Raw genomic sequence first — 20,668 nt, 5'->3', positions numbered from 1 at the left:
GAAACAAAACCCAAATTCAGAAAATAGTACTTTTGAGAGTAATATAAAGAGGAATCATTTTCTCCTGTGACTGTGAAAAAATTATAATTTTTAACTGATCACACTGAGCAAATATTATATATCAAAAATATAATACAGTGAAATCCAAGTTTTAAGCTTTCAAATGAGTTTTGTATTTTATAACTAGGCCACAATCATTAAACTTTATTCCTATATGTATAAAACACAAGTATGATATTTGACAAGGGTGGAAATCTTTCATATGCATTAGAAAGCACAAATCTCAAAAAGGCAAAGAGAAAAATGAATGTAGTTTGATAGTTGCCTCATACGTAAGGTTATGAATTAAAAAATAACAATATTCCAAAATTTTATATCATTACTGACCTTTTTTTGTTAACTAGACTTTTGCAAACGGTCATATGACAAATTACTATAGCCAAACAGAAAACTGCGTTCTCACATTTCACTCCTATGTAAAATATCCATTTTAAAATTAAATGTGGAAAAAACAAAAGATATCTGTTTTTGTCAAGCGTAGACAGTTATTTCAAATGAAACATATAATGATACTTAATTTTTAACTTCAGAATAGATATACCTTACCAGTGAGGTTATCTTTCTAGGGGTAGTTTTCAAAACACAGGCAGTTTTATGGCCAGGAAAATGGACACGTATGCTACAGAGCAGACATAAGGAGCTAACGGGAACACTAAACAAGGTCCGTCTATAATTCTACATCATAAATAGTAACACCTCAGACTTCGAGCAAATGCTAAGCTATTTATATCTAATTCTTATAAGAAAATTAAAATAATTCACTTTGATGTATTTTTATCCATTTACTTCTAATTTTATATATATGGCTATAATTTCCTTACACAAGCCTTTCTCTAGGAACTTCAGCTAGAAATGTATGTGATTCTGGCACACAGCAAAGACTCAAAAATTCTAAATTTCTAGTACCACTAAATAGTACAGAATAGAGGAGATTCTTTAAAAATTAGTTAAGAGATATTCCCTCCTTGAAAAATTCAAAACCAAATATAACCATCTGTGAGGTTAAAGTGAGGCCAAAAAAAAAAATTCAAATACTACTTTTTTTTCAGGGAGTATTACATTTAAGGAGGAATCAAAAAGCTGTGACAGAATAGTGTATAATCACACATACGTATCACAGTCTATTAGGAACCATATGATCAAATATTTGAGTTCTTTTATTCATATTACCAAATTAATCAACAGAATAATTAAGCTGTATTTTCAACTTCATCTTAAATTATGTTACAGCAATTTTTCAGGAAGAAATTTAATGTCTAAGTGACATTTATCCTTTAAAAAATGTTACAGTATTGCTTAGAATTTTTATCTACCATTCAATTCTTACCTCACTGCTAACATATGAGAGGTGACTAACACAAAATATATATATATGTATATTTTGTCAAATACACCTGTATTTATGTGGTTTAGAATGAAACATTATTTCTCCACACACTTCTAATTCTTTCAGATTACAAATGCTAATATTTACTGTTTTAAGAAGTACCAAAATATCCCTAAATTAAACAGGTTGCTCTTCTTAATTACAAACAATTAACTGGTCTTGCAAAGAGTGTCGGGGAACCAGAGAATGGGCAAAGCAAAAAGTACCTGGATTAAACCATCTGGGGGACCTGCTTAAAGGACCTTTAAACTGATAACTATATCTGCATTAGTAAGTGACTAAAATCACATAGAACATGGTTATTCAGTTATCCAAGTGACATAACTGATGAAACATTCATCAATGAAAAAAACTGATGAGGGGCTAATGTATAACATGGTGACCATAGTTGGTAACACTGTATTGTATCAGTGATACAAGGTACACTGTATACAGTGTACAGTGTACACTGTACAATAGCAATACATTGTATTGCTTAGCAATACAATACATAAGATACAATACTTTGTATCTTAGCAATACATTGTATCACTGTACTGCTAAGAAAGAAAGAACTTAAATGTTCTCACCAAAAAAAAAAGATAAATATGTGAGATCATGGCTATGTTAATTAAATAGATGGAGGAATCTTTTCACGATGTGCACATACATCAAATCACAATGACATATGCTAAATATCCTACAATTGTATGTGTCAATTATACCTCAGTAACGCTGAAAAACATAAGTAAATAAATAACTAAGAATTATCTTGGTTTGACGGATAGGCAAATTTTGGCAATTTGAAAACTGCAAATTCTGACATTTAAGCGATTCTTCCTGGTTCAAATCTGGATGCCAGTACAAAACTCAAGGATCACACCCATAAAACAATACTGTGCCCTGAATGTGGCCCCTTCCCTCCTGGAGGTTATTTTAATGCTTTCCTTATTTGAATAAGCCCATTTGGTAACTGCTGCTGCTGTTTCCAAAAAGACATTGCTTTTGCTAGGCCTTCTTACGTGTAGAGAAAATTTTTTCTGTGTGTTTTCCAGGCTATCTCCTATTGAAGGCAAAATGCCTTTCGAAAAAAGGTGACATCTATCATATTACAATAAACATCATTTATCAAAAAAAAAAAAAAACCCAAACTGATGAAGGTTAATACACACCACAGATGAGAATACAATGCTATCTTTTTCCCTCTTCCTTAAAGTTCAAATTCCTCTCATTTTCTTATGGACAATCACATCTTTGGTTTCATCACAGATAATGCATCGAAAACAAAGGAGCCTACTTTTCAGAAATAATCTATATTCCTATTATTTCTATAACAAGATGCCCAGTTATTGCCCAAACCCCTTCTCTTGCAACTTTCCTGCCATTTGGGGTTGTGTTAGCTTAGCTTCAAAAACGACCCTGCAGATACATATGTGCAGCAGTTGCCACCGCAGAGCTGTCAGGAGTGGGGACTGCAGACACCTAGCAATCTACAGTGAATAAAACATGCCTTCAAAACCACACAGAATGTACGTCTTCAGTACTTTCATATTTAATGTGTAATCTGTGATGTGCCGCTTTATAAATATTTTACATTGCTTTATTTTTGAAGTTTCACTTTGCCAAGTACACTGGTAAATAATTCCAGGGCAAGGACCAAAGTGTGTGTGTGTGTGTGTGTGAGAGAGAGAGAGAGAGAGAAAGAGACAGAGACACAGCAGGAAATAGAGAGAGAGACAGAGAGAGAGAGAGCGTGAGCCAGAAAGTTCTCTGTCAAGAGCTCTGTACACTTTGCGAAGTGCTTTACGTGTTTACCAAGGTCTTGTTAAACTCACTGTAAAGCCACCTGTCACACTACTGACAAGCAAAGGTGGCTAAATTGGAAATACAGGAATTCATCTGGTTAATGGCAGCATAAAAATAATTCAGGAAGTGGAAAAAAATCCAGAAACACGGAAGGAAAAAATTCATTAATAGGTGCCTAGCATGTTTCTTTTATATAAAACTGCTAATAAGTTGTACATGCAAGGATATTACATTAAAGCAAAATATAGTTTCCTCTATTTTATCTGCAATTATAGGAAAATTAAGGCCAAATTCTCAAAATATTTAAGGTGTACACTGTATGACTAATGGAACGTTTTGGGACCAACAATGATCTTATCAATAATTTAATCATTTTTATCCCAACTGGGTTTAGTTCATACATATATTCACCACACACAAAATTTCCTGTGCTATTTTGGGCTTTCTTCATTGAGCTTAAAAACCAAGAAAAAAATCAGTTCTTTATGGAATGAGTTACCAATAGAAATTATTTCAGTATGCTTTTGTATTCCTAGAAAGGAAAACTTACTCTAAGAAATGAGGTCCTGCAAGAAGTCACTCCTAAAATTAACATGCTTTTATTGCAGTTAAAAATATTTAGCAAGAGTTTAAGTTACACTTAAGGGTAGCATTAAACCTTTCTTTTACCTTCAGTTTAATTGCTTGATACTATTAATCTTGCTTTATGTATGTTACACCTGCAGATTGCAATGCTCGTAACCTATACCTTGTATCACTTGTGATAATACAATAATTCATTTTTTACCAGACTTACTTAGTAATTAAAATCTACACAAAACAAAAAGACCTTCTGAAGTATTAAATTTAATAATAAACCACCCAAAGACAGGACAGTCTCTATGTCTGCACTTATGCCACTAGTCTCAGTTTTAAATTTCTGTGTAATTAAGCTGCTATCCCCTGGGGATCAGTGATTCCTGATGGTGTTATTGCTTGGTGAATGACCCATGGAAACACCAAGAGAAATACATTTTTTACTGATCAGTTTATGAAAATGACCAATTTGACTGAGACTTAAATAAACATAGCCTTAATCCAACATGGCTGCAGTGGGTTATACACGCAGAAAGCAATTTATACACTAGACCTTCATTTCTTTTTTCTTCTGAGATATGGGTACAGCTACCTTGGAAGAACAAGTAAAATGGAAAAGGTACACTCAATTTAATTTAACAAACACTATAGGGGCATCGTGAGTAACCTGTGATCACTGGGTAAGCATATTGGAACACAAAAGAGCAATGTTCGAGTTTTGCTTAATGATATTAATTTTGTATTTTGCTTTCTGTTCACTTGTACTTTTCAAAACTAACAGTTAATTTTTAAATAATCCATGCCTGGTAGAGAAGAAACACAGAATCTAAATTCTGTGTTTGTGTCAGAGAAAAACAAAAGCAAATCAAAAGTTCCCATCTTTGTGCCTGCCACCTCCCTTGACTGAATTTAGGCTCTTCTTATACTGGGTTCCTTTGTACTCAGTTCTTTTTGAATTAATTTACCCTGAGTTTTCCTTTATGTCAACTCTGTGAAAACAGTCTTAAAATTAGAACCAAATATTGTAGTTATTATAATTAGGGTCACAAGGCATTCTCATCTTTAATTCTAACTTCTTTGGAGAGCAAAGCCACAAAAGATGGAAGCCAAAATAAATCATTTTTCCCCCCAATTTCATGTTTATTCTTCTTCTGACAGCTCTGCAGAATACATTATTGGAAGATGCTTAGCCTGTTGGCTATTTTTTCAATCTATTTCAATTTGGTCTTCTTAAAAATATTTGGGATCTGCATGTGTTACAGAAAGATCTGAATACTTCAAGCCCATCAAACTCTGCTGCAAAAACAGAAGGAACTGCAACTTCAAATTAGTTATTATCTTTAAGGAACTCAAATTTGCTTTCTAAGTGCTCCTTGTAATACGCAGGTTGAAGCCAGCTTGAATTTGGCTTTCTGGGAACACGTGTTAACCCTAACTTAACCCCCACAGGATAAGTACACGAACTGTTAAAAGTGTATTTTTGACTTTGGGGAAAATTCTCTGTTCCTTTCAGTGGGCAGTACATAGCCCTTTATTAAGGAAGGTTTCTTATTCCAAAAATAAGTTCCTAATAATTATCACCCATTCGTACTGTAATTTATTCTCTTTGGCAAGGGTCTGAAGCTGTTTTGTCAGAACAACTATAATACACCCTCTGCAAAAATAGCCTAAATGGAAAGCAGAGCCTTGTGTATCTATGTTTTTTCAGAGGTTCAAGATGCTCTGAGAGTGTGGGGCACAGAGGATGACCATCACATGTCTTGAGGCTGTATAATCCTTGAACATTCTCTCTCTCTCTCCCTCTCTCTCTCTCTCTCTCTCTCTCACACACACACACACACACACACACACACACACACACACACACTTCTAGAGGTAGACCTGCCATTTGGATTACAAGTATGGTATATCGAGGAGTAATTTTAGGATGTATGACTTACCAGCAAGTTCAAATAAAGCTATTGAAAGGTGGTCATACTCCAATATCGATTTAGTTGTATGAATAGGATGTGCTCTCACTGAGAATCCTATTGTACACTCCAACCAGGGTGCAGCTGGAATCATAGCCCTGACTCAAGAGAAGAGGGGGTAAAAGCTGCTAAGAAGTAATCTCTCTACCCGATCACTTACTTGGGCTCCACTACAAGTGAGCTACTGGGCATCTCCTTGAGAAAATTACTTGGAAGCCACTCCGACCTATGAATAACAAACAGCACGAAGAATTCATGGACGGTTGGCGGTCGCGTTGGGACAATTAATTTTAGGCTCTGTGAATACTAGTGTTTATTTATACTACAAACAAGTCTTACTTCTCGGAAGTCTATAAATAGGCTTTGTTCTGTCATTTTATCTTCAGGAAAGGGAGTTATGAGCAAGTCGGTTTTCCGAAAGAGCACACACAGGCTTCCTAAAAATAATTGCTCCTATCCTTCCTAATCTGAAACTCATTAAAAAACAAAACAAACCTTGTGTGACTTTATTTTTTTTGAAATTGTCATAGGCTATTTCACATACCAATGAAATCTTAGCCTCACTGAATAACACTTTTCAATTTCCTCTGCATAAATCTCCTAATACACTCATATATATTGTTGGAGGAACTAACATAAGGTGTAACACTAAACTAAGAAATATCAGGATCCATGTGATTCAGGGTGGATGTAAGACCGCACGTCTGCAGACCGGTCACACGTCATGAAGAGAGTCAGACTGAGCCCCTTCTGAAGAGGCAGCAGCGGTGCCTGGTTTCCTATGACTTCTTACCGCTTACCTGTAGCTGTAAGCACCTTCTGAGGGTGGTTTTCTCCGGCCCTCTCTTCCTTCTCCCCTTCCCCGCCATCGCACAAGGCGCCCCGACCCTGCCTAGCTGTTCGGAGGCTAGGACAAGTGCATCACTCAGGCCTGATGTTTGCAGGTTCCATATCTATTCTGTTCCCCAATCACACTGCCCAGAGATAAAGGCACTGATAAACAGATCCCAGCTAAAGGGTTAATTACTGATAGGTTGGTTTGGTTTCTCTTCCTTCTCCAGCAGATCACAAGCTCCTTGAGGTTATTTGGTGTTGGACAGAGTAGGGGAGTGAACAAATGTTTATTAAATTAATATGAATCCTCCTTCCCAGGTCAGCTCTTGTTAACCAGTGATCTTCTTGATCTTGAGCCTGCATCCTTGATCTCTCATACGTTTCCTAGCTGCTCATCTGACATTCCGTTCCCCTGGGCTGCTCTCATCTCTGTAGGGATCCCTGGACACACATACTGAATAGTAAGTGATCACACCTATGAAGGAATCGATCAAGGCCTCCTAAGCCCTCTCTCTTGGACTTTCTCCCTTCACTTCCTGTACTCTGGCTCCCTGGTTGCCTACACCTCAGATGCTCTGCAGCTGGGACCTGTAGTCTACTAGGACCCTGCCCTCAAAATGTGGTCCTAGGACCGGCCCCAACACTGGGGAGCTTGTTAGAAATGCAGACTCCCAGGTCCCCAATATAGTCCTACTGGATCAGACTCTTCATTTTAACCAGACCTACAGGTGATCTCTGTGTATATTAAAGTTTTGGAAGCCATGGACTAGGTGACAGTTCCCTGTTTCCTACTCATTTTGGTGCCAGCGGTCAGGGCTCCTAAAATCCACCATGCATCCGCGTATAATGTTATCCTAGGAGGAGAGAAAAGGCTTAAACTATTGGATGGCTCTTCTAACTAGGGTAATGGTCTCAAACTTCAGTATGCATCAGACTTGCCTGGAGGGCGTATTAAGACGCAGATTGCCAGGACCCATCCTCAGGGTCTCAGGTTCTGATCCCGAGGTTCAGACGGGGCCCGAGCATGTGCGTTCGGAACTAGTTCCCTGGAGCTGCTGGTGCCGCTGACCCACAGACCACAGTGTGAGGGTCACGAAACGAGCTTCTGGTTTCTGTTCACATCCCCTCTTAGTCCTGGGCGGGGGTCTTCTAATCAGCTTACGCATTGGTTGCGTGGACCAGTGGCCATGAAACATCTAATGGCTGGGACACAAAGCACACACAGCCAAGCCTCTCTTAACATTCTGTCTCTAGTGATATCTATACTTCTTGCCCCCAGGAAAACATCACTATAAAAACACGATCCAATAAAAAGGAGAGACACAGACATTTGGGAAAGGGAGAAGGCCTCCCAAAGGTTAGGAGAAACTGGGCCACTCTGATTTTGTTTAACTCCCAGTATATTACAAGATGAAGAAATGCCAGAACAAGGGCATAAAAATTGTGACATTTTAAAAGTTAACATTTATAGGTCAATGTTTTTTAAACATAAATTTACTATGATGGTTACATACAATTGCAGTTGAAGGTAGAGCGAACACTTACGTTTGAGGCCCTCTGTGTTTAGCCCTGAGTTGCTGACTCTGCTGGGTTCTCTGGTGATCGGCTCTAACGAGGTGAGAGCTGGGATGGGACAGGACATGGCCGATAAGCTAGCTGCAAGGAGGGGGGTGGCCAGTGCATACAAGGGGCAGAGAATCCCAGCGCCGCCGGGACCCAAAAGGGCACTCTCCTACTCCCCGTGCAGAAGCCCTACAATACTGGGAGCCTGGCTGAATGGCCAACGATTTGGTGTTTTCTCTTCTGTGTGACCCATGAACCATTCTCACCCTGAGGTTCTGCACTATCAGTTTGCTCAGACGGATCTGTCTCTAAAAGAAAACATGCATTTAAAATGTTTTACCTGGAAAGATAAAGAGCTAAACAGTAAGAGATGTCTGCCCCAATGGTATCATTACTACCAGCCCCACGATGACCTGGTAGAAGAGAGATTTCAGGATAAGGGAGTTTCCCTGGAACCTCTCAGATCTCCACGCACAGTTGAAACAAAGGAAGACCACCCAAATAAGGACAAGCGGAGGCTATTTATTCAAAGCTTGCTATAGCAAGGGAATCAGCTACCATCACTTGTGTTTGGCAAAGGATCAAAAGCAGTCAGGGGAGTGAGAAAGCTTTATAGTGAATCAAAGAGAAGGTTTCAGGTCTGCCTGATTGGAGGCTATAAGGATGGCGCTGGGCTGACCAGAAGAGGAGCCTCATTTGTGATTGATTTGGGGAGCATATTAGCTTTCTCTGGTTGGTCCTGAGCTGCAAGCAGGCAAAAATAGGGGAGTTGGCAGTCACTGACCAAGTCCTAACTGTTCCGGGCTGATTTTGCTGCAGAGGTTGTGGCTTGGCTTCTTGCACAGGTCAGCGCTCTCTTGTCCTAGATTGCCCGGCCAGTGTTCACTTTCTCACTCAGTCTTTCTTTACCGACTCCAGGCTGCTCGGCCTACGCCCATGCCTAGTCTAGAACCAGCTACAGTTTCAGTTTCACAATATTACTTTCTCAGGTAGTTCTGAAGTCTAAAGGGAGACAAGATTGAGAGGCAGTGGCAATGGGTGTTTTGTTTCCCTCTTTACAAAGCTTTATGGAAAGCATGAAATAGTGAAACTTAAATTCTATTCTCTATATAATTAGAGAGGAGTTGTGGACCCCTTTGAGAATTCAATCAAGTTGATGAACCCTCTCCCCTAAAATATACACACATCCACACACATACTCATGTGCAAGTCATTTCAGGAGTTTAGCTGATCCATGGACCTTAAATTAAGAAGTCATGCTCTATATTACTGTTTATTTTACTTTAGAGGTTTATATTGCCGTGGAAAGTTATACTCTACTGAAAGGAATACACAGCCTCTTTGTGCCTATTTCAAATTATCTCCTTGCATTTTAAAGGAATAGCATATCTTCTTTCTTCCTGGATTAAGTCTCTGCTACTGAGGAGCTAATCTTTGTGGCTCAGCTGGTTGAACAGCCTATAATTCAGCCCTAAATTGGAAAAGTGTCCATGATTGGCAATACTCACCTTCACTAAGCTTGAGATGGAACAGCTGGGGAGAGGGCGGTGGACATCCTTCACTGACTTCCTTTCCTGGCTCAGGCTAGCCCTGATCTGACCGTAAGTAAGGCTGCTATGAAAAACACCCAGGATCTTCATTTAACATGTATTTCCTGAAATTCAACTGTGTAGCAGGCACTGTGCTAGGCCCTAGACGGGATGAGATGCTGACAATTTTCAATCATTAACATGGAAATTATCCAAAGTAAAATTCTAATTCAGTCAAAGCCCTACCAATCTGGGTTCCCACAATCACTCTGTATTTTTCTGTGCCCCCTCCCCACTAAGGGCCCCAATCAACCAGGGTATGTTTAGGGAATGCAAACTAATGGCAACATTAGCACAATATAGTTAGGAAGGTAAAAACAATTTAAAACACCACTAAATACATTTCAAAGTCAAGTATTAATTGTTTTTGGATTATCCACCATTTGGGATCATATGTGCCCTGGTTCCTGTCCATTAATGCAGATAAATGAAGAGCAGAATGTATGTGCACGGGGCCCAGCTGACTTACAAGGGGGCAGGAGTCAGTGAGGGAGAAGGGCAGTCAACACCCCTATAGCCCAACACAAACCGTCACAGTTACCTTTCTCTAGTAATGGAAGCAAAATGGGAACAAAAGAGGGTTAAAGAGGGGTGGGCTACTCCACTTTATCCCTAGCTCCCTAGCTAACAGCTGAAGTTTAGTGCCCAAACAACTTTACAATCAACTGTGTGTGTGTGTGTGTGTGTGTGTGTACATTTTTAAAACTTAGGGACAAATATACACCAAGCAAAAAAAAATGCATTTTCTTATGTGTAGATTTCATAATTTATAATGATAATGGCAAATATCATGCATTTATATGACTTTTTTGATTTCTAGAAGTACTACCAAATACATGATCTAAAAATTAGCCTTAACTCTCTAAAAGTGGTATTTCTTCAAGTGGTCTGTGGAATATAGGCATTAAAATCACCTGTGGGAAAACTGCATGTTCCAGAGACAGGTGATGACTTCGTAGAGCCTCCAGTACAGAATGATGGGTCCAAACAGGCAGGGCAGGCACCCGCATGTTACAGATGTCCCAACAGAGGCCCATGGCCCGGCCTGAGCACACCCCAGTCAAAAGCAGACTGTAGATTTAGACAATGATACTTTAGCTCCAAGCTCAGTGTTCCACCTACGTTTTTATAATCCTCTGAATTCTCCTCTATAATTCCTAAAGGATATCTAATTCAGATTTATATTTTAGAAACACCCCCTCACATTCATGTCTGAGTCACAAGACTCAGAATGCATGGTAACTACTCTTGCTATCTATCATCTGTGTGGTCACTAAGTTTTTCTGAGTAGAAGAAATGGAGCTTTCTGAAGGACTTATTTTGATAAATCATGATCAGCTATTTCACAAGCACTCCAGTTACATACAATACAGTGGTAATTACAGCTACAGGACCCTACAAGATTTAGAGTGCTTCCTTTCAAGGAAACTCATTAAGGAAACTACAGAGAACTAAGAACTTACAAAGAAAAATTAATTGCCACTTTTGGTCAGCCTATTTTAGAAAGACTTATGAGGTCTAGATTGTATATTGGGCTAACGGAGAGAACAGAAACTCAGTGAAGTCTGGCTTACTGAGGGCATCATGGTACATAATGCATTCATAAATTAATCTGCTCGTAAAGTAACTCCCATATGAAGCACAAAAACATCCCGTAAAACACTTTAACTTTATTTTTATCAACAATACTCATTTCCTTTCCACATCAGCTAGCAGTTACCGTGGCTGAGAGCTGGTTCTGAGAAGCTACAAATCCACGATCTCAAAGGCGGAAATGCTGCTCTGGCCACAGCCTCCTGTCTTACCAGTGTCCCCACTTCCAAAATTCTTCTATTTCCTGTGAATTACAGTGAAAACTACGTGGGGTTATTATTTTGTTAATTTTGAATAACTTTTTGCAAGGTGAAAAATAATTTTAACGTGTAACGGGACATACAGTGAGAAGTAATTTCCCTTACTATTCCTTGACCCACTCCCTCTGAATCCACCTTCCTAAGTGCAGCCAATGTGCTTCCATAACACAGAGGCACTTCTAGGTATGCATACGCCTTTTAAAAACAGACATGGGGGGCTTCCCTGGTGGCGCAGTGGTTGAGAATCTGCCTGCCAATGCAGGGGACACGGGTTCGAGCCCTGGTCTGGGAGGATCCCACATGCCGCGGAGCAACTAGGCCCGTGAGCCACAACTACTGAGCCTGCGCATCTGGAGCCTGTGCTCCGCAACGGGAGAGGCCGCGATAGTGAGAGGCCCGCGCACCGCGATGAAGAGTGGTCCCCGCTTGCCACAACTAGAGAAAACCCTCGCACAGAAACGAAGACCCAACACAGCCAAAAATAAATAATAAATACATAAATTTAAAAACAGACACGGGAACATACTATACCATGCATTTTAAAATTTAACAATATGATTGTTAAAATGGAGAGCATTCCAAATCAGCATTTATAGAAATACTTTATCCTTTTTTGTGGTTGCATAGTATTCCACTGAGTGGACGTATCATGATTCAACCAGTTCTTTTATTTTGAGGGCATTTAGATTTCTCCCTTTGTTACTACACATGATGCTGCACTGACTATCTCTGTATGGGTCTTTGTGCTTGAAAGCACAGTATATCTTGGAAAGAAGGAAATGGTTTACTTCATGTTACCTCAACACTTTAGTTTGATTTTGGACTCTTTGATTACAGAGAGTAGAAGTGAATGATCTCAGGAGAAAAGGGGGCATTTGGGAACACAGTAAAACAGTGGTTTTCAAAGTGTGGTCCCTGGACCAGTAGCATCAGCACTACCTGAGAATTTCTTCAAACTGCAAATTTTGGGACATTCCCCATCCATATCTACTAAACCGGATATCCTGGCAGAATCTGAACAAGTCCTCTGGGTGATTCTGATGCAAGCTCAAGTTTGAAGCCCCTACTTAAGAGTTATATAACAGAATATAGTTCTGGGCCCAAAAGCTACCAGGGACCAAGAAAGTTTCAATGACCTCTTTTTCCATCTCTCTCAGGCTACAGGGAGGTGTCTCTTTTCCCAGGCAGAAATTTTATTGTAATGTTGTCAAATTTACCAAACTTTTTTCTTTATGGTTTATGGGTATTTGAATATTCCACCTAAGAATATAAAAATAATAATTTTATTCCAGTTTTGTTTATATCACTGATCTACCCAGAACTTATTTTGGTGCAAAAATAGAGATACAGTTTCATGGTTTACCAAATAGCTAGTTAGTTCTAAAAACTGTACTATTAAATAATCCATTATTTTTCTATTGATTTGAAATTCTACTTTTATCATACATAAAATTCCCATATGTACTGAGGGTCCTATATGTATTGACCCTTTACCAATTCCAAACTGTTATAAGTATGGTATCTTTACAACACATTTTAACAGGGGATGGGGCTAATGACAAGTTTATTCCAGAACATTCCTGGCTATACCTGAATGTATAAAATTAAAAACAAATTTTTTGTAATTAAAATTTTATTTATGTTTGCTTTTTAAATTGAGGTATAACTAACATAATATTATATTAGTTTCGAGTGTACAACACAATGGTTCAATACTTGTATATACTGCAAAATGATCACCACAAAAAATCAAGTTAATATCCGTCACCATACATAGTTACAATTTTTTTCTTGTGACTAGAACTTTGAAGATCTACTCTGCTATCTACTTTTCAACATGCAATACAGTATTATTAACTATAATCACATGCTGTATGCTGCATTCCCAAGACTTATTCATTTGACAACTGGAAATTTGCACCTTTTTAATTTATTTTTAATTTGTACATGTATATTTTATATTTTTCTATTTTATTATTTTAAACTATGTAAACCATGCAAAAATGTTTGTTACTTATTTCCCCCCCAAAGAAAGTTTGTATGTATACTAGCTTGTGTCATTTATGTTTTCTTATCAATTCATAACTTTTAGTTTTAATTCCTTCATTTTGTTTTCTTTAGATTTATTTTGCTGTTATTTTCCTCACTACTCGAGATGAATGTCTGATTCACATATTTTTATTCCTTTTTTGTTCAGTAATTTAAGAGTATCAGGCTAAGAACTTCTAAGAGTAGAGTAGTGTTTTAGTCAAAATCAATAAGTTCTGATCAATATACTTTAATTATCATTATTTTCTAGAAATTACACAATTTCAATTTTGATTTCCTTTTAATACAAGAGTAAAGAGAGTTTTAATATTTTCAGTGATAGGTTTGTCTGGGGGTTGTTTTCTATTTTTGTTATTAATCTCAAGTGTTGTCATCAAAGAATACAACTTTCTACTGTGTGAAATTTACTGAAACTTTTCTTTGTGGCTACTTTAAAAATATATATTCTATGGATACATTAATTTCATTCTCTGTTTCTAGTATATAGAGTTCCATATATATTACTTAGGTCTGACATTCAATGTGAATAGTTAGGTTCTCTACATCCCTACTTTAGAGTGAGTTGGCCTGATTTACCATGGATGAGGAGAGGTACAAGTCATTTATTACTACCGTATTTCTATGTATTTCTCCTTATATTTCCTGCAACTGTTACATTATAAATTCTGAGGGGCTTTTTTACAAGGGGGGCGTGGGGAGGTATACAATGATTAAAGAAAGCTCTTCATTATAAATTGTAACTTTTTCACAACCATAAAATGTTCTCATTTATCTCATTCAATGTTATTTGCTTTAAATTCATCTTGTCTGATATGAATATTATTATACCTCATTTTCATTTGCTTTTTTTAGTATGCCTGTGCAAATTGTTTTATTTTCAATCTGTTTCAGTTTCCTTTGCTTTAGAGGTGATTTTCTTAGAGTAGGGTTGGTTTATTTTATTTCTTAAAATAATTTCCCTTTCAGACCTTGCTGCAATAGCTGATATGACACATAAAACTGGATAAAATATATGAAACACACAGACATAAGAAAACAGGCAGCACAGCACCATGATCCCTAATGTAAGGGGGAAAAGAAAACAAGGGGAGCTCTGTAACTGGTTTTCTGCCTGGAAGTACTTTTGAGAGCACATAGCAGGACGGGGAAACCCAAAGCAATGTGCATTGGTCTTGCTGGGCTGAGAAGACAGAAAGGCTGAGGGAAGTCTGCAGGATATGTTACCTTTAAAGGAGAAAGTTATACAGAGAAAGAACTTGGAGGTCTGCACCGGGGGATCGCCTTAACTTTTTCGCTGAATACTAAGGTGGGCGTATGTAGGGTAAAACTCCAGTAGGCTCAGCAAAGAAAAACTATCAGAGAAAGAACTCCTACTGGGGAGTGTAAAAATTGCAAGAAGGTTTTACAAGGCTGGGAAACATCCACGTTCTGACTAAACAGGCTTGAGAGAAATTGGTGTATACACAGGGAATCCAGTGGAAATCCCCAAAGTGCTATGTCTTAGTAGTAGGGTTAAATTGGCCCTTGGGTAGAGGATACATTAGAACCATACTTTAAAAAAAGTCTAAAAACAAGTATCAAAAAGATCAAGATGATCCAAAAGTAATTTAACAGACTGCCAAAAGTAAACTCAACATTCCTCTAAAGGAAGACCACAAAATTCAGAAATTCAACAACATAACATTCAAAGTGCACAGCATTAAAAAAACCCACAAATGATGAGAAAAAAATAGTAAAATGTGACATACAACTAAACATACCAGAAAGGAATAAGACCAGTTTTACACAAATTCTTCCTAAAAATATGAAAGAAGCAGAAACTCATATTGAAGCCAGCATTACTGAGATCCCAAAGACAGAAAATGCAGACCAATATCCACCACAACCATAAGCATGAAGATCCTTAACAAAATATTATCAAGTTGTATACAAAAGGCACAGAGATCAGACAGGAAGAAATAAAGTGATCTGTAACTGCAGATGAAATAATTTTCAAACAAAATCCCAAACAATCTATAAAGAAGCTACTTAAGCTAGTAAGTAACTTCAGAAAGGATACAGGTCAATATACCAAAATCAGTTACATTTTTACATACTAGGAATGAACACCTAGAAATTGAAATTAAAAGAATCAGCACCCCCAAATCATAAAGTATTGGGTTGGCCAAAAAGTTCGTTCGGTCAGTGAATACGTTGTTCAGTAAAGTTCTTCATGAAAATGAAAAATGGGTCTTTTGTTTTTACTTAAAACCGAATGAACTTTTTGGCCGACCCAATATTTAGGGATAATAAGCGTAATATTTATAAGCTGAAAACTATCAAAAAATAATGAGAGAAATCAATGAAGACCTAAATAAATGGAGAGATACACTCTGTTTATTGGCTAGAAGAGTCAATACTGCAAGATGTCTGTTTTCCTAAAGCTGATTTTATAGACTTAGTATAATCATTATCAAAATCCCAGCAAGATTTCCGGTGAAATTACAAGCTGGTTCTAAAATATGAATGGAAAGGCAAAGGATTAAGAATAAGCAAAACAATTTTAAAAAGAAAAAGCAAGGTTGGAAGAGTCCTACTACATAATTTCCATAATTTCCATTATTACCTAGATCAACAGAATGGAGTACAGAGTTTGGAAATAGACCTATACATATTTTCAACTGATTTTGCTAGAGATGGTAAGGAAAGTCAATTGTGAAAAAATGCTCTTTTCACAATGTTGGAATAATTGCACATCCACTATAAAACAATTAAGCTTAGAACTATATTTCACACTTTACACAAAAATTAACTTAAAATGGATAACAGATGTAAAGGCAAGAATTGTAAAATGTCTTGAAAATAAGTAAGAGAAAATTTTGTGATATTGATATATGCAAAGATTTCTTAGGATATAGAAAATGCTAACCATAAAAGGAAAAAATGATAAATTGACCCTTATCAAAATTAAAAATGTCTCTTTGAAAGACACTGTTAAGAAAATGAAAACATGGGCAACACATTGGGAGAAAATATTTACAAAATATGTATTGAAAAAGGGAATATGCAAATAACTCTCGTAACTCAACTGTAATAAACAAATACCTCAATTTTTTAAAATCACGAGATGTCAACAGGCACTTCACCAAAGAGATGTGAATAACAAACGTATGAAAAGGTACTCAAAATGATTAATAATTACGGAAATACAAATTACAACCACAATGAGCTACCACTACATAATCACAAGAATGGCTTTTAAAAAAATGACAAAACCAAGTGGTGACAAGGATACAACTGAAATCCTCATACACTACTGGTGGAATACTCATTTTGAAAAGCAGTTTGAAAGCCCCTTGGCAGTTTCTTATAAAGTTAAACATATATTTACCAAACAAACCAGTGTCCATATCCTTGATATTTATCCAAGAGGAGCAAAAACTAAGTTCACATAAACAGCTGTACATAAATATTTATAGTGTTTTTTTCATAATTGACTCAAACTGGAAAAACCCAAATGTTCTTCAACTGGAGTAAGAATAAACAAACTGTGGTACATCCAAACATTGTAATACTACTCAGTAACAAAAAGCAATGAGTTACCAATACAAGCAACAACATGGATGAATCTTAAATGTCTTATGATAAGTGAAAGAAACCAGACTTTAAAAGCTATATACTACATGATTCTATTTATATGATATTCTAGAAAAGGCAAAACTATAGAGACAGAATGAAAATATCAGTGCTGGCAGGGACTGGAGTTGAGGGAGGGAATGATAACAAAGGGGCGTAAGAGAAATTTTTTAATTGAAAAATTACTTCTAAGTACTGACTGTAGCGCAAATGTATGTTTTTGTCAAACTATACTTCAAAAAACTTGAATCAAAAGAAGACAGATACAAGCAAACTGAGTCACAAAGACCTTGAACGCTAAGCAAACAAAACCCAAAAGGTCAATAAGTAAATAATGAATTTAAAAAAAACCCACCCATGTTAGTATTACAAAGTGGGGAAAAATGGTGAAATAGATAAATTCTATGTGACTGTACTCATTTCCTAGAGCACTAGACATGTAAAGTGTAAGGAGGAAATTTGAGGAACGTTAAGTAATCTCATGGAAATATAAACAGGTACTACTACACAAAAATATACTTTATAGATGAGGGGAAAATTTGTCTTGATATTCAGAACACTGATAAAGAGAAAACCTGAAATAACTATTCCAAGACACCAGAGCTGTGTTCTATCTAGACAGGGACACTGGAGGGTAAGAAATGACAAAGTCACTGCCACTTTGGTGGTACTTCAAATTCTGGTGTTCTCCAGTAAGCCTGTATTATTTATCTCCCAGAGTTCTCAAGTGGCTATCCCATTTATTCTGAAAAGGTTTTTAGCTGCATTCAATGGCAGAGACAGAGTAGAGTGTGCTTGCTCCATCCTACCTGGAAACAGGACCTCTCTACTTGAATATTATAAAAAGTCAGCTCAAACTGAGAATATCCAACACCAAACTCCTAACCCTCTCACTACTTTTCCTAACTCAGCAAACAGCAACTCCACACTTCTAGTTGCTCAGGGACCAAAAAACTTGGAATCTTCCTTTATTTCTTTTCCTCTCATACCCCACATTTAGTCCACAGCAAATCCTTTTGAGTTTTATCTTCAAAACATATTCATAATCTGACCTTTTGTCACCAATTTTAATGATAGCATCCCGGTCTTCCAGCTTGATACCAACTTTACTGATGCTACCACCATCATCTTCCACTTTGATTAACCAAATATTCATTTAATTTTAAAAATTAGTCTTTCATTTAATGAAAAAAATACTTGAGGGCCTTCAGAAGCACCTAAATACATAAAGCATATATTAACAAACACAGAGAAAGAAATTGACAGTAACACAATAATAGTAGGGGACTTTAACATCTCACTTACATGAATGGACAGATCATCCAGACAGAAAAATCAATAAGGAAACACTGGCCTTAAATGACACATTAGATTAGACAGACTTAATAGATATATATAGAATGTTCTACCCCAAAACAGCAGAACACAAATTATTCAAGAGTACTTGGAACATTCTCCAGGACAGATCAAATGCTAGGCCACAAAACAGGTCTCAATAAATTTAAGAAGACTGAAATCAGATCAAGCATTTTATTTGACCACAATGCTACGAGACTAGAAATCACCTATAAGGAAAAGAAAAAAAAAGAACCACAAACACATGGAAACTAAACAATATGCTACTGAACAACCAATGGGTCACTGAAGAAACTAAAGTGGAAATCAAAAGAAAATGGAAACACAATGATACAAAATTTAAAGAACACAGCAAAAACAGTTCTATGAGGGAAGTTTATAGCAATACAAGCTTACCTCAGGAAACAAGAAAAATCTCAAATAGACAACCTAACCTAACACCTACAGGGACTAGAAAAAGAAAAACAACAACAACAACAACAAAAATGCAAGTTAGTAGAAGGAAAGAAGTCATAAAGATCAGAGCAGAAATAAATGATATAGAGACTTAAAAAAATAGAAAACTTAAATGAAATTAAGAGCTGGTTCTTTGAAAAGATAAACAAAAGTGAGACACTTTTAGCCAGACTCATCAAGAAAAAAAGAGAGAGGACCCAAATAAATAATATCAGAAATAGAAAAGGAGAAATTATAACTGATACCACAGAAATAGAAAGGACAAGAGATTATTATGACATTATATGCCAATTAAAGGGACAACCTAGAAGAAATGGATATATTCCCATAAACATACAATATCCTAAGACTGAATCAGGAAGAAATAGAAAACATGAACAGACCAATTACCAGAAATGAAACTGAATCAGTAGTAGTAATTAAAAAAATCTCCCAATAAACAACAGTCCAGGACCAGATGGCATCACAGGTGAAGTGTACCAAATATTTTAGGAAGAGTTAATGCCTATCCATCTCAAACTATTTCAAAAAATTGAAGAGCAAGAAACACTTTGGAACTCATTCTACAAGGCTAGCATCACCCTGATACTAAAACCAGAGAAAGATACCACAAAAAAGAAAATTTAAAGGCCAATATCACTGATGAACATAGGTGCAAAAGCCCTCAACAAAATATTAGCAAACTAATATTTATGAATGCAAGAGTACATTAAAAGGATCATATACCATGATCAAGTGGGATTTCTCCAAGGGATGCAAGGATGGTTCAATATCTGCAAATCAGTCAATGTGATACATCATATTATCAAACTGAGGAATAAAAATCATATGATCATCTCAGTAGATGCAGAAAAAGCTTTTGACAAAATTCAACATCCATTTATGATAAAAACTCTCAACAAGGTGGGTGTAGAGGGAACATATTTCAACATAATAAAAGCCATGTATCACAAGCCTTCAGCCAACATCATACTCAACAGTGAAAGATGAAAGCATTTCCTCTAAGATCAGGAAGAAAAAAAGGATGCCCACTCTCGCCACTTTTATTCAACAAACTATTGTAGTCCTAGCCACAGCAATCCGACAAGAAAAAGAAATAAAAGACATCCAAATTGGAAAGGAAGAAGTAAAACGGTCACTATTTGCAGATGACACAATATTATATAAAGAAAATCCTAGAAAAAGCCACCAAAAAACTATTAGAATAAATGAATTCAGTAAAGTTGCAGGAAAAAAATTAATGTTCAGAAATCTACTGCGTTTCTATACACTAACAATGAACTATCAGAAAGAGAACGAAAACAATCCCATTTACAATTGCATCAAAAAGAATAAAATACCTAAGGAATAAATCTAACAAAGGAGGTGAAAGATCTATACTTGGGAAACTATAATACACTGATGAAAGAAATCAAAGTGAACATAAATGGATGCAAAGAAATACTGTGCTCATGGACTGGAAGAATTAATGACCATACAAACCAAGGCAATCTACAGATTCAATGCAATCCCTACCAAGACTAATGACATTTTTTTTACAGAACTGGCACAAAAATTCTAAAATTTGTATGGAAA

At 36.7% G+C, this 20,668-nt stretch overlaps 1 protein-coding gene and 1 long non-coding RNA gene across 20 annotated transcripts in view; one reads left to right on the top strand and one right to left on the bottom strand.

Moving 5' to 3' along the window:
• The window catches only part of TBC1D5 (TBC1 domain family member 5), a 535,839-nt gene that overhangs the window by 146,193 nt on the left and 368,978 nt on the right, over window positions 1–20,668 (bottom strand). The window lies entirely within an intron of this gene.
• Window positions 1–20,668, top strand: part of LOC309659515 — a 297,583-nt gene continuing 276,915 nt past the window's right edge. The window contains exon 1 of the long non-coding RNA XR_014262852.1: window positions 1–12,032. This is a non-coding gene — a long non-coding RNA (uncharacterized lncRNA). The remainder of the gene's footprint in view (window positions 12,033–20,668) is intronic.

This window comes from Balaenoptera physalus (genome assembly GCF_965194825.1).
Source record: "Balaenoptera physalus genome assembly, chromosome: 4".
Lineage (NCBI taxonomy): Eukaryota > Metazoa > Chordata > Mammalia > Artiodactyla > Balaenopteridae > Balaenoptera > Balaenoptera physalus.
Note: the sequence above shows the minus strand (reverse complement) of the source record. Positions and strands in the feature narration are given on the sequence as shown.